This window comes from Xenopus laevis, chromosome 8L (assembly GCF_017654675.1).
Source record: "Xenopus laevis strain J_2021 chromosome 8L, Xenopus_laevis_v10.1, whole genome shotgun sequence".
Lineage (NCBI taxonomy): Eukaryota > Metazoa > Chordata > Amphibia > Anura > Pipidae > Xenopus > Xenopus laevis.
This window is the reverse complement of record NC_054385.1, coordinates 12,569,419-12,587,051: the sequence shown is the minus strand read 5'-3', so window position 1 is coordinate 12,587,051 and position 17,633 is coordinate 12,569,419. Positions and strand designations below refer to the sequence as shown.

The window sequence follows — 17,633 nt, the reverse complement described above, 5'->3', positions numbered from 1 at the left end:
TATGGATAATGGGTTTCCAGATAACTGATTCCATACCTGTATTGCACACTGAAAGCATTAAAGCAAGATTTCAGGCTATACAGACCTATCAAGCTGACAGAGCCACATTAACAAGCCATTTGTTATCCTGTTGCGCCATCTAGTGGTTATTAGTGTACAAAACAGTATACAAAGTCATTACAATTAAGAAAGTGCAAATATTTTAACAAAGGTCTCAAATACATGCTCCATATTAGATATAAGTGTGAGTGCTTGATTAGATATCCATATTAAACACATGTGAAAGTTCCCTGGTCTGGTAGAAAAAATTTAAGGAAAACAGCTGCCATGAGGGGGGATGGGGGAAGCACATATACAAGTCTAATCAGTACCAATACATCAGTTGCAACACTTTTTAGTTTTGGCAATCTGTCTTTCCTGGTCATCCCCAGTAGCATAATCAATTACCTTTGGGTTAGCTCTCCCCGTCAGTAATACAGAAGAAACACAGGCCCCCAACACACATAAAGGTCCCCTCCTCCAATCTTCCTCGTCTTTTGTTTCTGTTGTCAGTAAGTTATCAGGCTGGGAACTCACTGATCTGAAAGGATCAAATTACCGGGTACAGTTCTTGCTGACTCTCTCCACCCGAAGCTCCGCTGATAGCCTAGTTGTGAGGAGACCCCATGCAGCAGGGTCTTTTATTGTTGGTGCGCATATTAGCGTTGGCAGTGAGTTCATTGGCACGCTTTTTGAAGTTAAAGCAGCCATTTGCCTTGGTGTCCTTGCCCTAGAGCGCACTCAATTCAACATGATTAAGGAAACAGTGTCTGACAACTTGAGACAGCCAACAACTTCTATGGAGCCTAGAACCTCTATATCAGCACATCAGGATCTTTACTCGGGGGAAAGATCTCTCCAAGATTCTCCAAGTTCCTAGTAGTACTCATCACTCAGCTGAGGTTGCAGGGGATAGAAGTGTACCATTACCTGGACAGCCTCTTGATCTTGAGAAATCTGATGGTTTTAAGGGAGCATGTTGCTCAGGTGAAAGCAACTCTGTATTGTTTTGGATGGATCCTCAATGAGGAAAAGAGTCATTCGACCCCCACTGAGAAGATGGTGTATCTCAATACTAGGCTAGGTCTGGTTACTCTTCCACCTCAGACGATATCTCATATTGTCTCAGGGCGGGCAAAATGTTTGAGGACTTTCACCTTTATCCAGGCAAGAGAGCTCATGAGTTTTCTAAGGTTACTGACATCCACCATAGGTCTGGTGAAGTGGGCTTTGAGGATGAGGCCTATTTAAATGTGGTTCCTTGCCTATTGGGACCGATATCACAGGTGTGTTTGGCTACTGGCTCTGTGGCACAAAGGATAACGCATTGGACTACAAGTTGATTAAGCTAAGCCATTCAAATGTTGCTGGTTTGAGTCCCACAAGATTTTTAGACTGGGGAGGAGATAAAATTCCAACTTCTTAATCACTGGTCCATATTTGAGTCCCTACCTGAGACAGTTGACAGGAGTGTGACTTAGATTAGAGTCCTGCACAGGTCCAGTATGGCATTACACTGCAATGCACTAGCCCATGGAGTTTCTCTAGTAGTGTCCTATTCCAATTTTAACTCAGGGGAGGGCCAGAGTGACCGATCCTGAAACTTAGCCTGGTACCCAGATGGGTTACCCACAAACTAACCACACAATCAGGCAATCGGAAATTTCTGCTCAAAACTCATTCCAAAATCTAATGCAGCACTCTACCTTAGATTTGCCAAAACTAAAAAGCTTTCCAACTGATTTCCTGATTAGACTTGTGTATGACATCCCTGACAGGTCTCCCTCCTGTCTCTCATGGTGGCTCTGCTTTCCTCTATGTATGAACCTCTTTTTACTAGTGTTCAGCTTGTATTTCACACCCACAACTTTTGACAACCTTACTTTAACTTCTGGAGGTCCGGTAGGTTAGAGTCTTATAGGTAAAGGGAAAGAATGAATATAAAGACCAATTCAGTGAGATTGAGACCATGGAACATCTTACCTTGTTTTGTAGAAGACCAAGGTACATTCCATCATAGCACAGAGCCAGCTTGCTGCAAGATAAATAGACAACTCAAATCAGGCAAAATCTAAGGACCAAAAAGTTACTCTGCTATATTGTTTCATCAAATACATACTCAAAATAAATTGTACAAACAGTATCAGACAGAGAATTCTGCCAATTCACACAAACCCTGAGTGAAACGACCCACTAAGAACACAAATTAGAAGCTGATCAGTAGGAGAGAAGGTCATACAAAGAGGAAAGCGCTGTCACCATCAGGGGGGCAGGTGGGAGTCATGTCAGGGACATCATACACAAGACACTACTATAGAAACTCCCTGGGCTAGTGCATTTTTTTTTAAATAGGAGGACAAGCCTAAAGAAAAACTTACCAATCCACTGAGGTTACACTCCTGTAAAATGGCTCTGGAAGGGGGGCTCACATATAGACCAGTGATAAATGTTAGGTTTTATCTGGATTGGGCATGACAAACGCACAACCTTTGAATAACTTGTCACAAGCAACTAGAAGTCCAATGCGCTATCCATTGCGCCACAGAGACTGGCACATAATGTGTGTCATCACTTACATACATACAGTTCATTAAATTATACTACCATTTACATGTATTATTTCATAAAATAGTGAACGTGACTGAAAGATGAGAGTGTGCTCAGCCGCACCCAGTTCAGGCATGTAGTCCCCAAATTGGTACATCTATAGGAGCACCACAGTGTGATCTTCTACCGCATCTTTGTTCTATAGAAACTCCCCGAACTAGTACATTATTTTCCACATAGGAAGACAAGCTCAAAGAGAAACTTACCAATCCACTGAGGTTGTCTAATATTTTGGCAGCCCCCCATTAAACTATCCATGGTGCACTGTCAAATGGCTCTGGAAGGGGCTCACATGAGTGATGTGCGGGTCAGATAAAACACCCACACTCGATTTTCACATTTCTTTTATAGACCCACACCGACGAAGAGCTTGATGCGAACTCGCCTGCAAATGGGGGAGCGCAAACTTCTTGCGGGTATGTTCCTAGGGCGCAAAGCTGGGGAGGCACCAGGCACGTATCTGCTCTGTCACCTACCCCATTTCGGATCCAATTCCTCCCCAGCAGCCACTTGAATCTTTGTGTGTAAATGCGCTTCTGCACGAGCACAGTCTTGCGCATGTGTAATCAAACTCAATATTAGCCAGCACTGCTGCAGGCCAAGTTGCCTAAGGCACCTGGCCAGGGTCAGGTGAGACTTGAACCCACAACACCTTGTCACATGCAACTAGAAATCCAATGCGCTATCTCTTGCGCCACAGAGCCCGGCATATGATGTCGATCATTACCTATAAGTTCATTAAATTAAACTACCATTTGCAGGTATATAGTGAACTTGACTGAAAGATGAGAGTGTGCTCAGCCGCACCCAGTTCAGGCATGTAGTCCCCAAATTGGTAAATCTATAAGAGCACCACAGTCTGATCTTCTTCTGCTTCTTTGTTCTTCAGTAAAATGGTGAAATTAAACAAAATATCCAGTCTTTCACTCTATTGTGCATGTGCTGGCCAGAGCCATCAAAGAATAAAGAAGTGGAAGAAGATGACTGAAATAGCCCAACTAAGAAAACAGAATTGAAGCTGATCACTAAACAGGGCCAGACATATGGGAAGGCAGTGCCGCTATAAGGAGAAGCCAAATCTGGTGGGACTAGAACCAACATCCTTTGAAAGCCTTAGCATGACCAACTAAAAGTCCAAGACATTAAGCATTATGCCACAGAGCCAGCCATTTGCCAAACACACACCCACTGTGAGATCATAAAGTACATCAGTCTTTCACCAACAAATATTTATTTTCCAGGTTCAATTGTATGGTCATGGGCACACGGGCTGTAGGCTCCGCTACTCTCAGCCTGCTTGAATCTAATTCAGATCATGAGAGATTGGGCATGGAGCAGATCCGCTTCTCGCAGCCTTCAAATATGTGCTGAGATGGTAGCAAGGTGATGATATAGAAACACCCAAACTGGGGCCATTCTTTCCCCCAAAAAGGAGCACCAGTAAAATGATTAATGGTGTGCTCCCGTGCAATGGCTCAGGAAGGGGCAAGAATCAAACTCACACCCTAAGGAAACATTCCACTTTGAAGGATAACACACTTCCCATTGTACCACAGAGAAACCAGCAGAATGGCCAAGTATAGCATAACTAACATTTCAGCTACAATTACACATTTCAGCTACAATTGCACATTTCAACTACAATTACACATTTCAGCTACAACCATACACAAGTCTAATCAGGACATCAGTTGGAAAGCTTTTCAGTGTTGACAATCTCTCTATGGTACACTCTTATCAAATGGCAAAAAGAAAGTGACTCACATATGGACCAGTGATTAACAAGTTGGAATTTTATCTCCACCCCAGTCTCAAAAACTCTCTCTGGTGGGAATCCAACTCAACACTTTTGAACGCCTTAAGGCCATTGCACTACCCATTGTGCCACAGAGCCAGTAGGCAACCACACACCATGAGCCACACACACTGTGAGACCATACAGTACATTTGGTACAGTAGTCACCACTACAACTGCTTCTCTTTTCTTGGCAGTGCACGTTCCCCAATGGCAACTTACCATCGGCACACAAATGCAGGAGCAACTGTAACAGCACCACATATTCATTAAATGCCTGTACAGGTATGGGACCTGTTATCCAGAATGCTCAGGACCTGGGGTGTTTCAGATAACAAATCTTTCTGTAATTTGGATCTTCATACCTTAAAGCTACTAGAAAATCATGTAAATATTAAATAAACCCAAATAGGCTGGTTTTCCTTCCAATAAGGAGTAATTATATCTTAGTTAAGATCAAGTACAAGCTACTGTTTTATTATTAATAAGAATGTTTTTTTTTGGATAAAATGGAATATGGAAGATCTTTCTGGATAAGAGATTTCCAGATAACGGAACCCATACCTGTATTGCACACTTAGGGTATTTCAGCAACATTTCTGACCATACAGACCTATCAAGCTGATGGACACAAATTTACAAGCCATTTGTTATCCTGTTGCGCCATCTAGTGGTTATTAGTGTACAAAACAGTATACAAAGTCATTACAATTTAGAAAGTGCAAAAAGGTCTCAAACATACGTGCTCCATATTAGAAAAGTGTGAGTGCTTGATTAGATATACATATTACACACATGTGAAAGTACCCTGGTCCAGTCAAAAACATTTAAGGAAACCACTGTCATGAGGGAAGATGGGGGAAGCATAGATACAAGTCTAATTAGTACCAATACATCAGTTATAAAACTTTTTAGTTTTAGCAATCTGTCCTTCCTGGTCATCCCCAGTAGCATAATCAATTACCTTTGGGTTGGCCCCCCCGGTCAGTAATACAGAAGAAACACACACCCCTAACATGCATAAGGGTCCCCTCCTCCAATCCTCCCCTGTATTTTGTTTCTTCTGTCAGTAAGTTAGCAGGCTGGGCACTCAATGAAAAATGGGACAGTTGCGAGGTATGATAGAGGTCTATACAGATGCATCGGCTGGGGAGCCCATACAGATGCAGCACAACCTCAGGGAGTATGGAGAAGGGATCTATCACATCTCCCTTGACATGTTCTAAAGATATGAGCAGTTCGAGAAGCTCTACTCTTCTTCAGGTCAGTTTTCCTAGGCACTTCAGTGAAATTTAAATCTGACAATGCTTTGGAAGTAGCTTACATAAGGAAACAAGGAGGGAGTAGCAGTGAATCTTGAATTGTCAAGCGGATGCCTTGAGTAAAGCAGAGTAGTAACTGTGTCCAAAGCTCTTCAATTGGGTTACATCCAAATGGGGTCTTCCTTATCTTTTCCAGAGTCCCATTACCATCAGCGACGGCAGTGGATGTGCTCTCAGGACTAGACAAACCTCTGAACATATGTCTTTCCCCTATTCCCTTTAATCTTCACTGTGCTGAAGATGATACTTTCCTGCAATCTTGCCGGAGTGGCAGTTCAGGAACCAAGTTACCAATAATGTAGAAGTTATTGAGTCAGGGTCCTCTCCTATACCCGAATCCAGAAATGCTGAACCTTGCGGCCTGGAGGTTGAGAAGTTGAAGTTGAGAGAGCAGGGATGTTCTGAACAATTCATAAAGACACTTTAGAGGCCAGGAAATATGGTCACAGGCTCAAGGGGTTAATTCCTTTGAACCTTCTACCCCTATGGTACTTGATTTTCATCAATCTGGCCTACATTGTGGATTAAGCTTGAGCTCATTGAAGGTCCAGGTTCTTTTGGCCTCATCTGATTTAATGTGAAACCATGCAGATCACAATTTGATCCACAAGTGCTTTTTAATAAAATATAGAACTCGAGTTCCAGAATGATAGTATGCCAAGTGGCTCCCAGTTTGGGTACCCAATCCCAAATTTCAGCAGATCTCCCCACCAACACGGCCAGATGTTGTAGGTCAGAACAATCAGACTAATGTTATAGCACAATTCCATTAATTTTGTTGTTATTTTGGGCAAGGACAATTTCCCAAAAATAGACAACCAAATGGCTGCCCACTTATTCACCAATGATCACATCATCTGAGAATTCACATACACAACTTTTGACAACCTTACTTTAACTTCTGGAGGTCCTGTGGGTTAGAGCCTTAAAGATGAAGAGACAGAATGAATATAAAGACCAATCCAGGGTGACTGAAACCATGGAACATCTTACCTTGTTTTGTAGAAGACCAAAGTACATTCCATCATAGCACAGAGCCAGCTTGCTGCAAGATAAATAGAATACTCAAATCAGGCAAAATCTAAGGACCAAAAACTTACTCTGCTATATTGTTTCATCAAATACATACTCAAAATAAATTATACAAACAGTTTCAGACAGAGAATTCTGCCAGTTCACACAAACCCTGAGTGAAACGACCCACTAAGAACACAAATTAGAAGCTGATCACTAGGAGAGAAGGTCGTACAAAGAGGAAAGCACTGTCACCATCAGGGGGGCAGGTGGGAGTCATGTCAGGGACATTATACACAAGACACTACTATAGAAACTCCCTGGGCTAGTGCATTTTTTTCTGAATAGGAAGACAAGCCCAAAGAGAAACTTATCAATTCCCTGAGGTTGTCTAATATTTTGTCAGCCCCCCATTCCTTTTTTTTTTGATCACTAGAGGAAAGACCAGACATAGGGGAAGGCAGTGCCACTATAAGGAGGAGAGACAGATGGGAATCCTGTCAGTGACCTCATACACAAATATAATCAGAACATTGTCTTTTTCATTTTGGCAATCTATCAATGGTGCACTCCTGTCAAGTGGCTCAAGAAGGGGCTCACATGTTGACTAACAAGTTATGTTTTATCTGGATTAGGCATTCAAAATCTGACTCTGGTGGGACTCGAACCCACAACCTTTGAATAACTTGTCAGAAGCAACTAGAAGTCCAATGCGCTATCCATTGCGCCACAGAGCCTGGCACATAATGTATGTCATCACTTACATACATACAGTTCATTAAATTATACTACCATTTACATGTATTATTTCATAAAATAGTGAACTTGACTGAAAGATGAGAGTGTGCTCAGCCGCACCCAGTTCAGGCATGTAGTCCCCAAATTGGTACATCTATAGGAGCACCACCGTGTGATCTTCCACCGCATCTTTGTTCTATAGAAACTCCCCGAACTAGTACATTATTTTCCACATAGGAAGACAAGCCCAAAGAGAAACTTACCAATCCACTGAGGTTGTCTAAAATTTTGGCAGCCCCCATTAAACTATCCATGGTGCACTGTCAAATGGCATCACATGAGTGATGTGCAGGTCAGATAAAACCCCACCTACACTCGACTTTCACATTCCTTTTATAGACCCACCCTGCCGATGAAGAGCTTGATGCGAACCTGCACACCAATGGGGGTGCAAGTTCAGCCCAAACTCAACCAGCGGGTCTTGCGGGTATGTGCCTAGGGCGTAAAGCGGGGTCGGCACCAGGGACATACCTGCTCTGTCACCTACCCCATTTTTGGTCCCATCCCTCCCCAGCAGCCACTTGAATCTTTGTGTGCAAATGCGCTTCTGCACGAGCACAGTCTTGCGCATGTGTAATCAAACTCAATATTAGCCAGCGCTGCGGCAGGCCAAGTTGCCTAGGGCACCTCGCCAGGCTCAGGTGAGACTCGAACCCACAACACCTTGTCACATGCAGCTAGAAGTCCAATCTCTTGCGCCACAAAGCCCGGCATATGATGTCAATCATTACCTACAAGTTCATTAAATTAAACTAACATTTACAGGTATATAGTGAACTTGACTGAAAGATGAGAGTGTGCTCAGCCGCACCCAGTTCAGCATGCAGTCACCAAATTGGTACATCTATAGAAGCACCACAGTGTGATCTTCCACCGCATTTTTGTTCTATAGAAACTCCCCGAACTAGTACATTATTTTCCACATAGGAAGACAAGCCCAAAGAGAAACTTACCGATCCACTGAGGTTGTCTAATATTTTGGCAGCCCCCCATTAAACTATCCATGGTGCACTGTCAAATGGCTCTGGAAGGGGCCTCACATGAGTGATGTGCGGGTCAGATAAAACCCCATCCACACTCGCCCTCCACATTCTTTTTATAGACCCATGCTGACCCACCCAGCTGATGAAGAGCTTGATGCGAACTCGCCCGCAAATGGGGGTGCGAGGTTAGCCCAAACATCTTGCGGGTATGTGCCTAGGGCACAAAGCAGGGTTGGCACCAGGCACGTACCTGCTCTGTCACCTACCCAATTTCTGGTCCCATCCCTCCCCAGCAGCCGCTTGAATCTTTGTGTGTAAATGCGCTTCTGCACGAGCACAGTCTTGCGCATGTGTAATCAAACTCAATATTAGCCAGCGCTGCAGCAGGGCAAGTTGCCTAGGGCACCTGGCCAAGCTCAGTTGAGACTCAAACCCACAACACCTTGTCACATGCAACTAGAAGTCCAATGCGCTATCTCTTGTGCCACAGAGCCCGGCATAAGATGCCTATCATTACCTACAAGTTCATTAAAATAAACTACCATTTACAGGTATATAGTGAACTTGAGTGAAAAATGTGAGCATGCTCATTGGCATCCAGTTAGGGCATGTAGTCTCCAAATTGGTAAATCTATAGGAGCGCCACAGTGTGATCTTCTTCTGCTTCTTTGTTCTTCAGTAAAATGCTGAAATTAAACAAAATATCCAGTCTTTCACTCTATTGTGCATGTGCTGGCCAGAGCCATCAAAGAATAAAGAAGTGAAAGAAGATGACTGAAATAGCCCAACTAAGAAAACAGAATTGAAGCTGATCACTAAACAGGGCCAGACATATAGGAAGGCAGTGCCGCTATAAGGAGAAGCCAAATCTGTTGGGACTAGAACCAACATCCTTTGAAAGCCTTAGCATGACCATCTAAAAGTCCAACACATTATCCATTATGCCATAGAGCCAGCCATTTGCCAATCACACACACCCACTGTGAGATCATATAGTACATCACTCTTTCACCAACAAATATTTATTTTCCAGGTTCAATTGTATGGTCATGGGCACACGGGCTGTAGACTCCGCTACTCTCAGCCTGCTTGAATCTAATTCAGATCATGAGAGATTGGGCATGGAGCAGATCCGCTTCTCGCAGCCTTCAAAAATGTGCTGAGATGGTAGCAAGGTGATGATATAGAAACACCAAAACTGGGGCCGTTCTTTCCCCCGAAAAGGAGCACCAGCCCACAGAAAAACTTTCACTGCCAGTAAAATTATTAATGGTGTGCTCCTGTGCAATGGCTCAGGAAGGGGCAAGAATCAAACTCACACCCTAATGAAACATTCCACTTTGAAGGATAACACACTTCCCATTGTACCACAGAGAAACCAGCAGAAAGGCCAAGTATAGCATAACTAACATTTCAGCTACAATTACACATTTGCGGCTCATCTATGAAACAATGATAAACCAAATGTCATGATTAGATTATCACTATGAGGGAATTAAAACACACCTTTGTATAATTTGTATTAAATATATTAAAGGCTAACATACTGTTCATTGAGTGTAACAGAAGAATATACTACTATGTCTAGATGGGACTCACATATGGACCATTGATTAACAAGTTGGAATTTTATCTCCACCCCAGTTTAAAAAACTCTCTCTGGTGGGAATCCAACCCAACACTTTTGAATGCCTTAAGGCCATTGCACTATCCATTGTGCCACAGAGCCAGTAGGCAACCACACACCATGAGCCACACACACTGTGAGACCATACAGTACATTTGGTACAGTAGTCACCACTACAACTGCTTCTCTTTTCTTGGCAGCGCACGTTCCCCAATGGCAACTTACCATCGGCACACAAATGCAGGAGCAACTGTAACAGCACCACATATTCATTAAATGCCTTTACAGGTATGTGATCTGTTATCCAGAATGCTCAGGACCTGGGGTGTTTCAGATAACAAATCTTTCTGTAATTTGGATCTTCATACCTTAAAGCTACTAGAAAATCATGTAAAAATTAAATAAACCCAAATAGGCTGGTTTTGCTTCCAATAAGGAGTAATTATATCTTAGTTAAGATCAAGTTCAAGCTACTGTTTTATTATTAATGAGAATTTTTTTTTGGATAAAATGGAATATGTGAGATTTTTCGGGATAAGAGATTTCCAGATAACGGATCCCATACCTGTATTGCACACTTAGGGCATTACAGCAACATTTCAGACCATACAGACCTATCAAGCTGATGGACACAAATTAACAACCCATTTGTTATCCTGTTGCGCCATCTAGTGGTTATTAGTGTACAAAACAGTATACAAAGTCATTACAATTTAGAAAGTGCAAAAATGTCCACAAAGGTCTCAAACATACGTGCTCCATATTAGAAAAGCGTGAGTGCTTGATTAGATATACATATTAAACACATGTGAAAGTACCCTGGTCTGGTCAAAAACATTTAAGGAAAACAGCTGCCATGAGGAGGGATGGGGGAAGCATTGATACAAGTCTAATTAGTACCAATATATCAGTTGCAACACTTTTTAGTTTTAGCAAACTGTCTTTCTTGGTCATCCCCGGTAGCATAATCAATTACCTTTGAGTTGGCCCCCCCGGTCAGTAATACAGAAGAAACACACACCCCCAACATGCATAAGGATCCCCTCCTCCAATCCTCCCCTGTATTTTGTTTCTTCTGTCAGTAAGTTAGCAGGCTGGGCACTCAACGATCCAAAGGGATCCAATTTCCGTGTGCAGTTCTTGCTGGCTCTCTCCATCTAAAGCTCTGCCAATAGCCTAATTGTGCAGAGACCCCATGTAAATTGTTACAAAAGTATCTAAGTATCTATTCTGTGCTCTCTGCAAAAAGCCAATGAAGTTTAAACTTTATATCTTTTTCTGGCTGTTCAGTGCAGGAGATCAAGGAGAAAGTCGGGACATTTCAGTTACAAACCCGGGACTGTGGGCTGAGCTGTCAAAACCAGGACTGTCCCATGAAAAATGGGACAGTTGCGAGGTATGATAGAGGTCTATACAGATGCATCGGCTGGGGAGCCCATACAGATGCGGCACAACCTCAGGGAGTATGGAGAAGGGATCTATCACATCTCCCTTGACATGTTCTAAAGATATGAGCAGTTCGAGAAGCTCTACTCTTCTTCAGGTCAGTTTTCCTAGGCACTTCAGTGAAATTCAAATGCGACAATGCTTTGGAAGTAGCTTACATAAGGAAACAAGGAGGGACTAGCAGTGAATCTTGAATTGTCAAGCGGATGCCTTGAGTAAAGCAGAGTAGTAACTGTGTCCAAAGGTCTTCAATTGGGTTACATCCAAATGGGGTCTTCCTTCTCTTTTCCAGAATCCCATCGCCATCAGCGATGGCAGTGGATGCGCTCTCAGGACTAGACAAACCTCTGAACATATGTCTTTGCCCTATTCCCTTTAATCTTTACTGTGCTGAAGATGATACTTTCCTGCAATCTTGCCGGAGTGGTAGTTCAGGAACCAAGTTACCAATAACGTAGAAGTTATTGAGTCAGGGTCCTCTCCTATACCCGAATCCAGAAACGCTGAACCTTGTGGCCTGGAGGTTGAGAAGTTGAAGTTGAGAGAGCAGGGATGTTCTGAACAATTCATAGAGACACTTTCAAGGCCAGGAAATATGGTCACAGGCTCAAGGGGTTAATTCCTTTGAACCTTCTACCCCTATGGTACTTGATTTTCATCAATCTGGCCTACATTGTAGATTAAGCTTGAGCTCATTGAAGGTCCAGGTTCTTTTGGCCTCATCTGATTTAATGTGAAACCATGCAGATCACAATTTGATCCACAAGTGCTTTTTAATAAAATATAGAACTCGAGTTCCAGAATGATAGTATGCCAAGTGGCTCCCAGTTTGGGCACCCAATCCCTAATTTCAGCAGACCTCTCCACCAACACAGCCAGATGTTGTAGGTCAGAACAATCAGACTAATGTTATAGCACAATTCCATTAAATGTTGTTGTTATTTTGGGCAAGGACAATTTCCGAAAAATAGACAACCAAATGGCTGCCCACTTATTCACCAATGATCACATCATCTGAGAATCCACATCCACAACTTTTGACAACGTTACTTTAACTTCTGGAGGTCCTGTGGGTTAGAGCCTTATAGATGAAGAGACAGAATGAATATAAAGACCAATCCAGGGTGACTGAAACCATGGAACATCTTACCTTGTTTTGTAGAAGACCAAGGTACATTCCATCATAGCACAGAGCCAGCTTGCTGCAAGATAAATAGACAACTCAAATCAGGCAAAATCTAAGGACCAAAAAGTTACTCTGCTATATTGTTTCATCAAATACATACTCAAAATAAAATGTACAAACAGTTTCAAATAGAGAATTCTGCCAATTCACAGAAATCCTTAGTGAAACGACCCACTAAGAACACAAATTAGAAGCTGATCACTAGGAGAGAAGGTCGTACAAAGAGGAAAGCACTGTCACCATCAGGGGGGCAGGTGGGAGTCATGTCAGGGACATTATACACAAGACACTACTATAGAAACTCCCTGGGCTAGTGCATTTTTTTTTTGAATAGGAAGACAAGCCCAAAGAGAAACTTACCAATTCACTGAGGTTGTCTAATATTTTGTCAGCCCCCCATTAAACTATCAACAGCGCACTCCTGTCAAATGGCTCTGGAAGGGGCTCACATATAAACCAATGATTAACATGTCAGGTTTTATCTGGATTGGGTATTCAAAATCCGACTCTTGTGGGACTAAAACTCACAAGCTTTGAAAAACTTGTCCCAAGCAGCTTGAAGCCCAACACACTATCCATAGAGCCACAGAGCCAGGAACATAACATCTGTCATTACCTACCTACATACAGCTCATTAAGTTATACTACCATTTACAGGTTTTATTTAATTAAATAGTGAACTTGACTCAAAAAATGTGAGTATGCTCAGTGGCACCCAGTTCGGCATGTAGTCCCCAAATTGGTACATCTATAGGAGCACCATAGTGTGATTTCCTTTTTTTTTTTTGATCACTAGAGGAAAGACCAGACATAGGGGAAGGCAGTGCCACTATAATGAGGAGAGACAGAAGGGAATCCTGTCATTGAACTCATACACAAATATAATCAGAACATTGGCTTTTTCATTTTGGCAATCTATCAATGGTGTCGCACCGTCCTTGTAACAGGTGGCATCAAAGACGGGGGCTCATCATGTTGACCTGAAGCAGATATGGTTTTACTCGGATTCAGGCATTCCTAAGAATCTGACTGCGGGGACCTTGAACCCCAAAAAACCCTTGTATCCTCGCTGCCGCCTGAGCAAGCTTTACCGCTTCATGGCAGAGGCCGACAACTTAAAACCAACAAACCACTAGAAGTCCAATGTCCTATCCATTGTGCCACAGAGCAGCCAATTACCTTTACACATCCCACTGTGAGATCATATAGTACATCAGTCTTCCACCAACAAATACTTGTTTTGTCACCAGCATACACAATAGAGTGAAAATTTCCAATTTTACTTTAACACACAGACAGGTACGACTGTACAGCTATGGGCACACGGAGCTGTAGGCTCCACTACTCTCAGTCTGCTTGAATCTAATTCAGATCAACTGAGATGGGACATGGAGCAGATCCGCTTCTCTCAGTCTGCAAAAATGCCCATGTTGAGAGCAGTGGAGCCTACAGTTCTGTGTGCCCATAGCCTACGTTTTAGCCAAGGATGACTGTAAGACCTAATAAAGATTGCGGCAAGGTATTGCTATAGAAACACCCACAAAGGTGCAGTTTTTTTCCCAAAAAGCACGAGCCCACAGAAAAACTTTCACTTGGCACTGCCAGTGAAATTATTAATGGTGTGCTCCTGTGAAATGGCTCAGGAAGGGCAGGCTCACATATAGACCAAAGACACCAAGTTGGGCTTTAACTGTACCTGGCGTCATAATGTAAGGGACTAAACCCCATAACCATTGAAAACCTTAGCTTGTTCAACTAGAAGTCCAATAAAACAGTCACTGTACCACAAAGGCACCAGCATAGTCACAACCCACACACACTGTGAGACAGTACATTACATCACACCTTCAGTAAAAACACAAAAGCAGACATTTTTGGGCTGACCTCCGCACCGCTCCTCTGCATGTAACTGACTGAATAGAAAAGAACAGATTTTGTAAAGATCAACAGAGATGGGGCACAAAGCGGATGCGTTTCTCTCAGACGACATACACAAGTGTAATCAGGACATCAGTTGAACTACTTTTTAGTTTTGTCCATGTAGCACTCAGGAAAGGGCCTCACATATTGATCTCTTATGATTAACAAGCTGGGTATTACCTCTGTCAGACGTTGACTCTGGTGGGAGTCAAACCCACATCCTTTGAATACCGTACTCAATGCGCCATCCATTGCACCATGGCCCCTAAGACCTTAGCAACAACATATGCCGAGAGACAGTACAGTACATCACATTTCCACCAACAAATGTGGCACCCAGTTTGGACACCCAGTTTGGACACCAATATCAACAGCCTCCCAGCCAACAGAGCTTACAGAGCTTACCTAAACTTCTAAAATCTCTTATTCATAAATGTGTGGAAAAACATTAGGCACCCACAGTGAAATGAATCTCTACATTTTCCACCCCAGGTCAGTGATGGTTATCAGGGAAGTTTTGCACCACCATCATTCTGACCTTTCCTAGGTCTCCCACGGCACAAATAGACTCGACCATAGAGTGACAATTTCCCCAGTGACTCAAAGAATGGAATATCTTACCTTGTTTTCTAGAAGACTGAGGCATGTTCCATTGTAGCACAGAGCTGCTTGCTGCAAGATAAATAGAATACTAAAGTCAGGCAAAGTCTAAAGGACCAAAAAGTTACTCTGCCCAATGGTACCCAATGGTATAGTGAGTTATCAAGATTCACACAGTCCCACTGAGACCAGACAACTAAGGACACAGAATACAAGTTGATGACTAAGGAAAAGGGTCCCATACATAGAGGAAAGCAGGGCCATCGGGGGGACATCATACACAAGTCTAATCAGGACATCAGTTGGAAAGCTTTTTAGTTCTGGCCACTCAAAAACTGACTCTGGTGGGACGTAAACACACAAGCTTTGAATCCCTTAAGCTTAATTAACTAAAAGTCCAATGCGCTATCCATTGCACCACAGAGCAATCAAGATATTTCGCAATGCTTTTTAGTTTTGAGAATCTGCCTATGGACCACTCAAAAGCTGAATTTGGTGGGACTCAAGCCCACAACCTTTGAATGCCTTAGCTTAATTAACTAGAAGATCAATGCACGATCCATTGTGCCACTGAGTCTGTAAGTCACAGTGTGGTATCTGCTTCCAGCCCTCTATTATGGCCCCAGGACCCAAACACAAAAAGCGGGTACAATACATAACACTTCTACTTACAAGTAATGTCTCAAAAAAAGAGCTCCAAAATATTATCATGCTCAGTGGCATGCAGTTTGGCCATGCAATTCCCAAATTGGTTCATCTGTAGGAGCACCACAGAGTGAGCTTCTTCTGCTTCATTCTTCACACCGTGGGCATGCATGTAGTAAAGTGAAAAGCCAAACTTAAAGCAAAAACCCAGCCTTTTAATTGGAAGAAGATGGTCCCTTTGTGGTTCTCCTAGAGAAGAACTCTGGGGTGGTGCAGTTTTAGCAAATAGGAGCACCTACCCAGGGTATAAGGTAAGTGATTACAACCAGATTCTTGCCCTTGGATATATAAATTGCACTAAATGAAAGACTAACATACTGCTCATTGAGTGTAACAGCAGAAAATATTACTGTATACTGTATATCTCTCTCTATGGTGCACTCTTGTCAAATGCCTGAGAAAGGGACTCACATTTGGACCAGTGATTAACAAGTTGGAATTTTATCTCCATCCCAGTCTCAAAAGCTGAGTGCAGTGGGTCTTGAACCCGCAGCCTTTGCATACCTTAGCTTGATCAACTAGAAGTCCAATGCACTATCCATTGTGCCACAGAGCCAGTAGGCAACCACACACCATGAGCCACACACACTGTGAGACCATACAGTACATTTGGTACAGTAGTCACCACTACAACTGCTTCTCTTTTCTTGGCAGCGCACGTTCCCCAATGGCAACTTACCATCGGCACACAAATGCAGGAGCAACTGTAACAGCACCACATATTCATTAAATGCCTTTACAGGTATGGGACCTGTTATCCAGAATGCTCAGGACCATGGATGTTCCAGATAATGGATCTTTCAATATTTTGGATCTTCATACTGTAAAGTCTACTAGAAAATTATGTAAACATTAAATAAACCCAATAGAGTCCATGGGAGATAATCTATGAGGACAATGGGTTTCCAGATCCCATACCTGTATTGAACACTTACAGCAACATGTCAGGCCATTGGGCTTTATCAAGCTGACAAACCACATTAACAAGCCATTTGTTATCCTGTTGCGCCATCTAGTGGTTATTAGTGTACAAAACAGTATACAAAGTTATTACAATTTAGAAAGTGCAAAAATGTCCACAAAGGTCTCAAACATACGTGCTCCATATTAGAAAAGTGTGAGTGTTTGATTAGATATACATATTAAACACATGTGAAAGTTCCCTAGTCTGGTGGAAAACATTTAAGGAAAACGGCTGCCATGAGGGGGGATGGGGGGAGCACATATACAAGTCTAATCAGTACCAATACATCAGTTGCAACACTTTTTAGTTTTGGCAATCTGTCTTTCCTGGTCATCCCCGGCAGCATAATCAATTACCTTTGGGTTAGCTCTCCCCGTCAGTAATACAGAAGAAACACTCGCCCCAACACACATAAATGTCCCCTCCAGGGCCGGAACTAGGGGTAGGCAGAGTAGGCACGTGCCTAGGGCGCAAAGCTGGGGGGGGGCGCCAGGCACGCGCCTCCTCTGTCACCTACACCCAGTCCAGTGCCCGACTCTTTGCGGTTTTTACGGTTACTTGCGCTCCTGCGCATGCGCGCGATTACATTTCTCTCCGCATGCGCACATTCGTACTAATTCGCGCATG

The 17,633-nt window shown here is 42.9% G+C and overlaps 1 non-coding gene across 1 annotated transcript; it reads right to left on the bottom strand.

Moving 5' to 3' along the window:
* Window positions 1-7,424: 7,424 nt before the first annotated feature.
* Window positions 7,425-7,514, bottom strand: trnar-ucu. The gene is given in 2 exon segments: window positions 7,425-7,460; window positions 7,478-7,514. It is a non-coding gene; the product is annotated as a tRNA-Arg (tRNA).
* Between the last annotated feature and the right edge of the window lie 10,119 nt (window positions 7,515-17,633).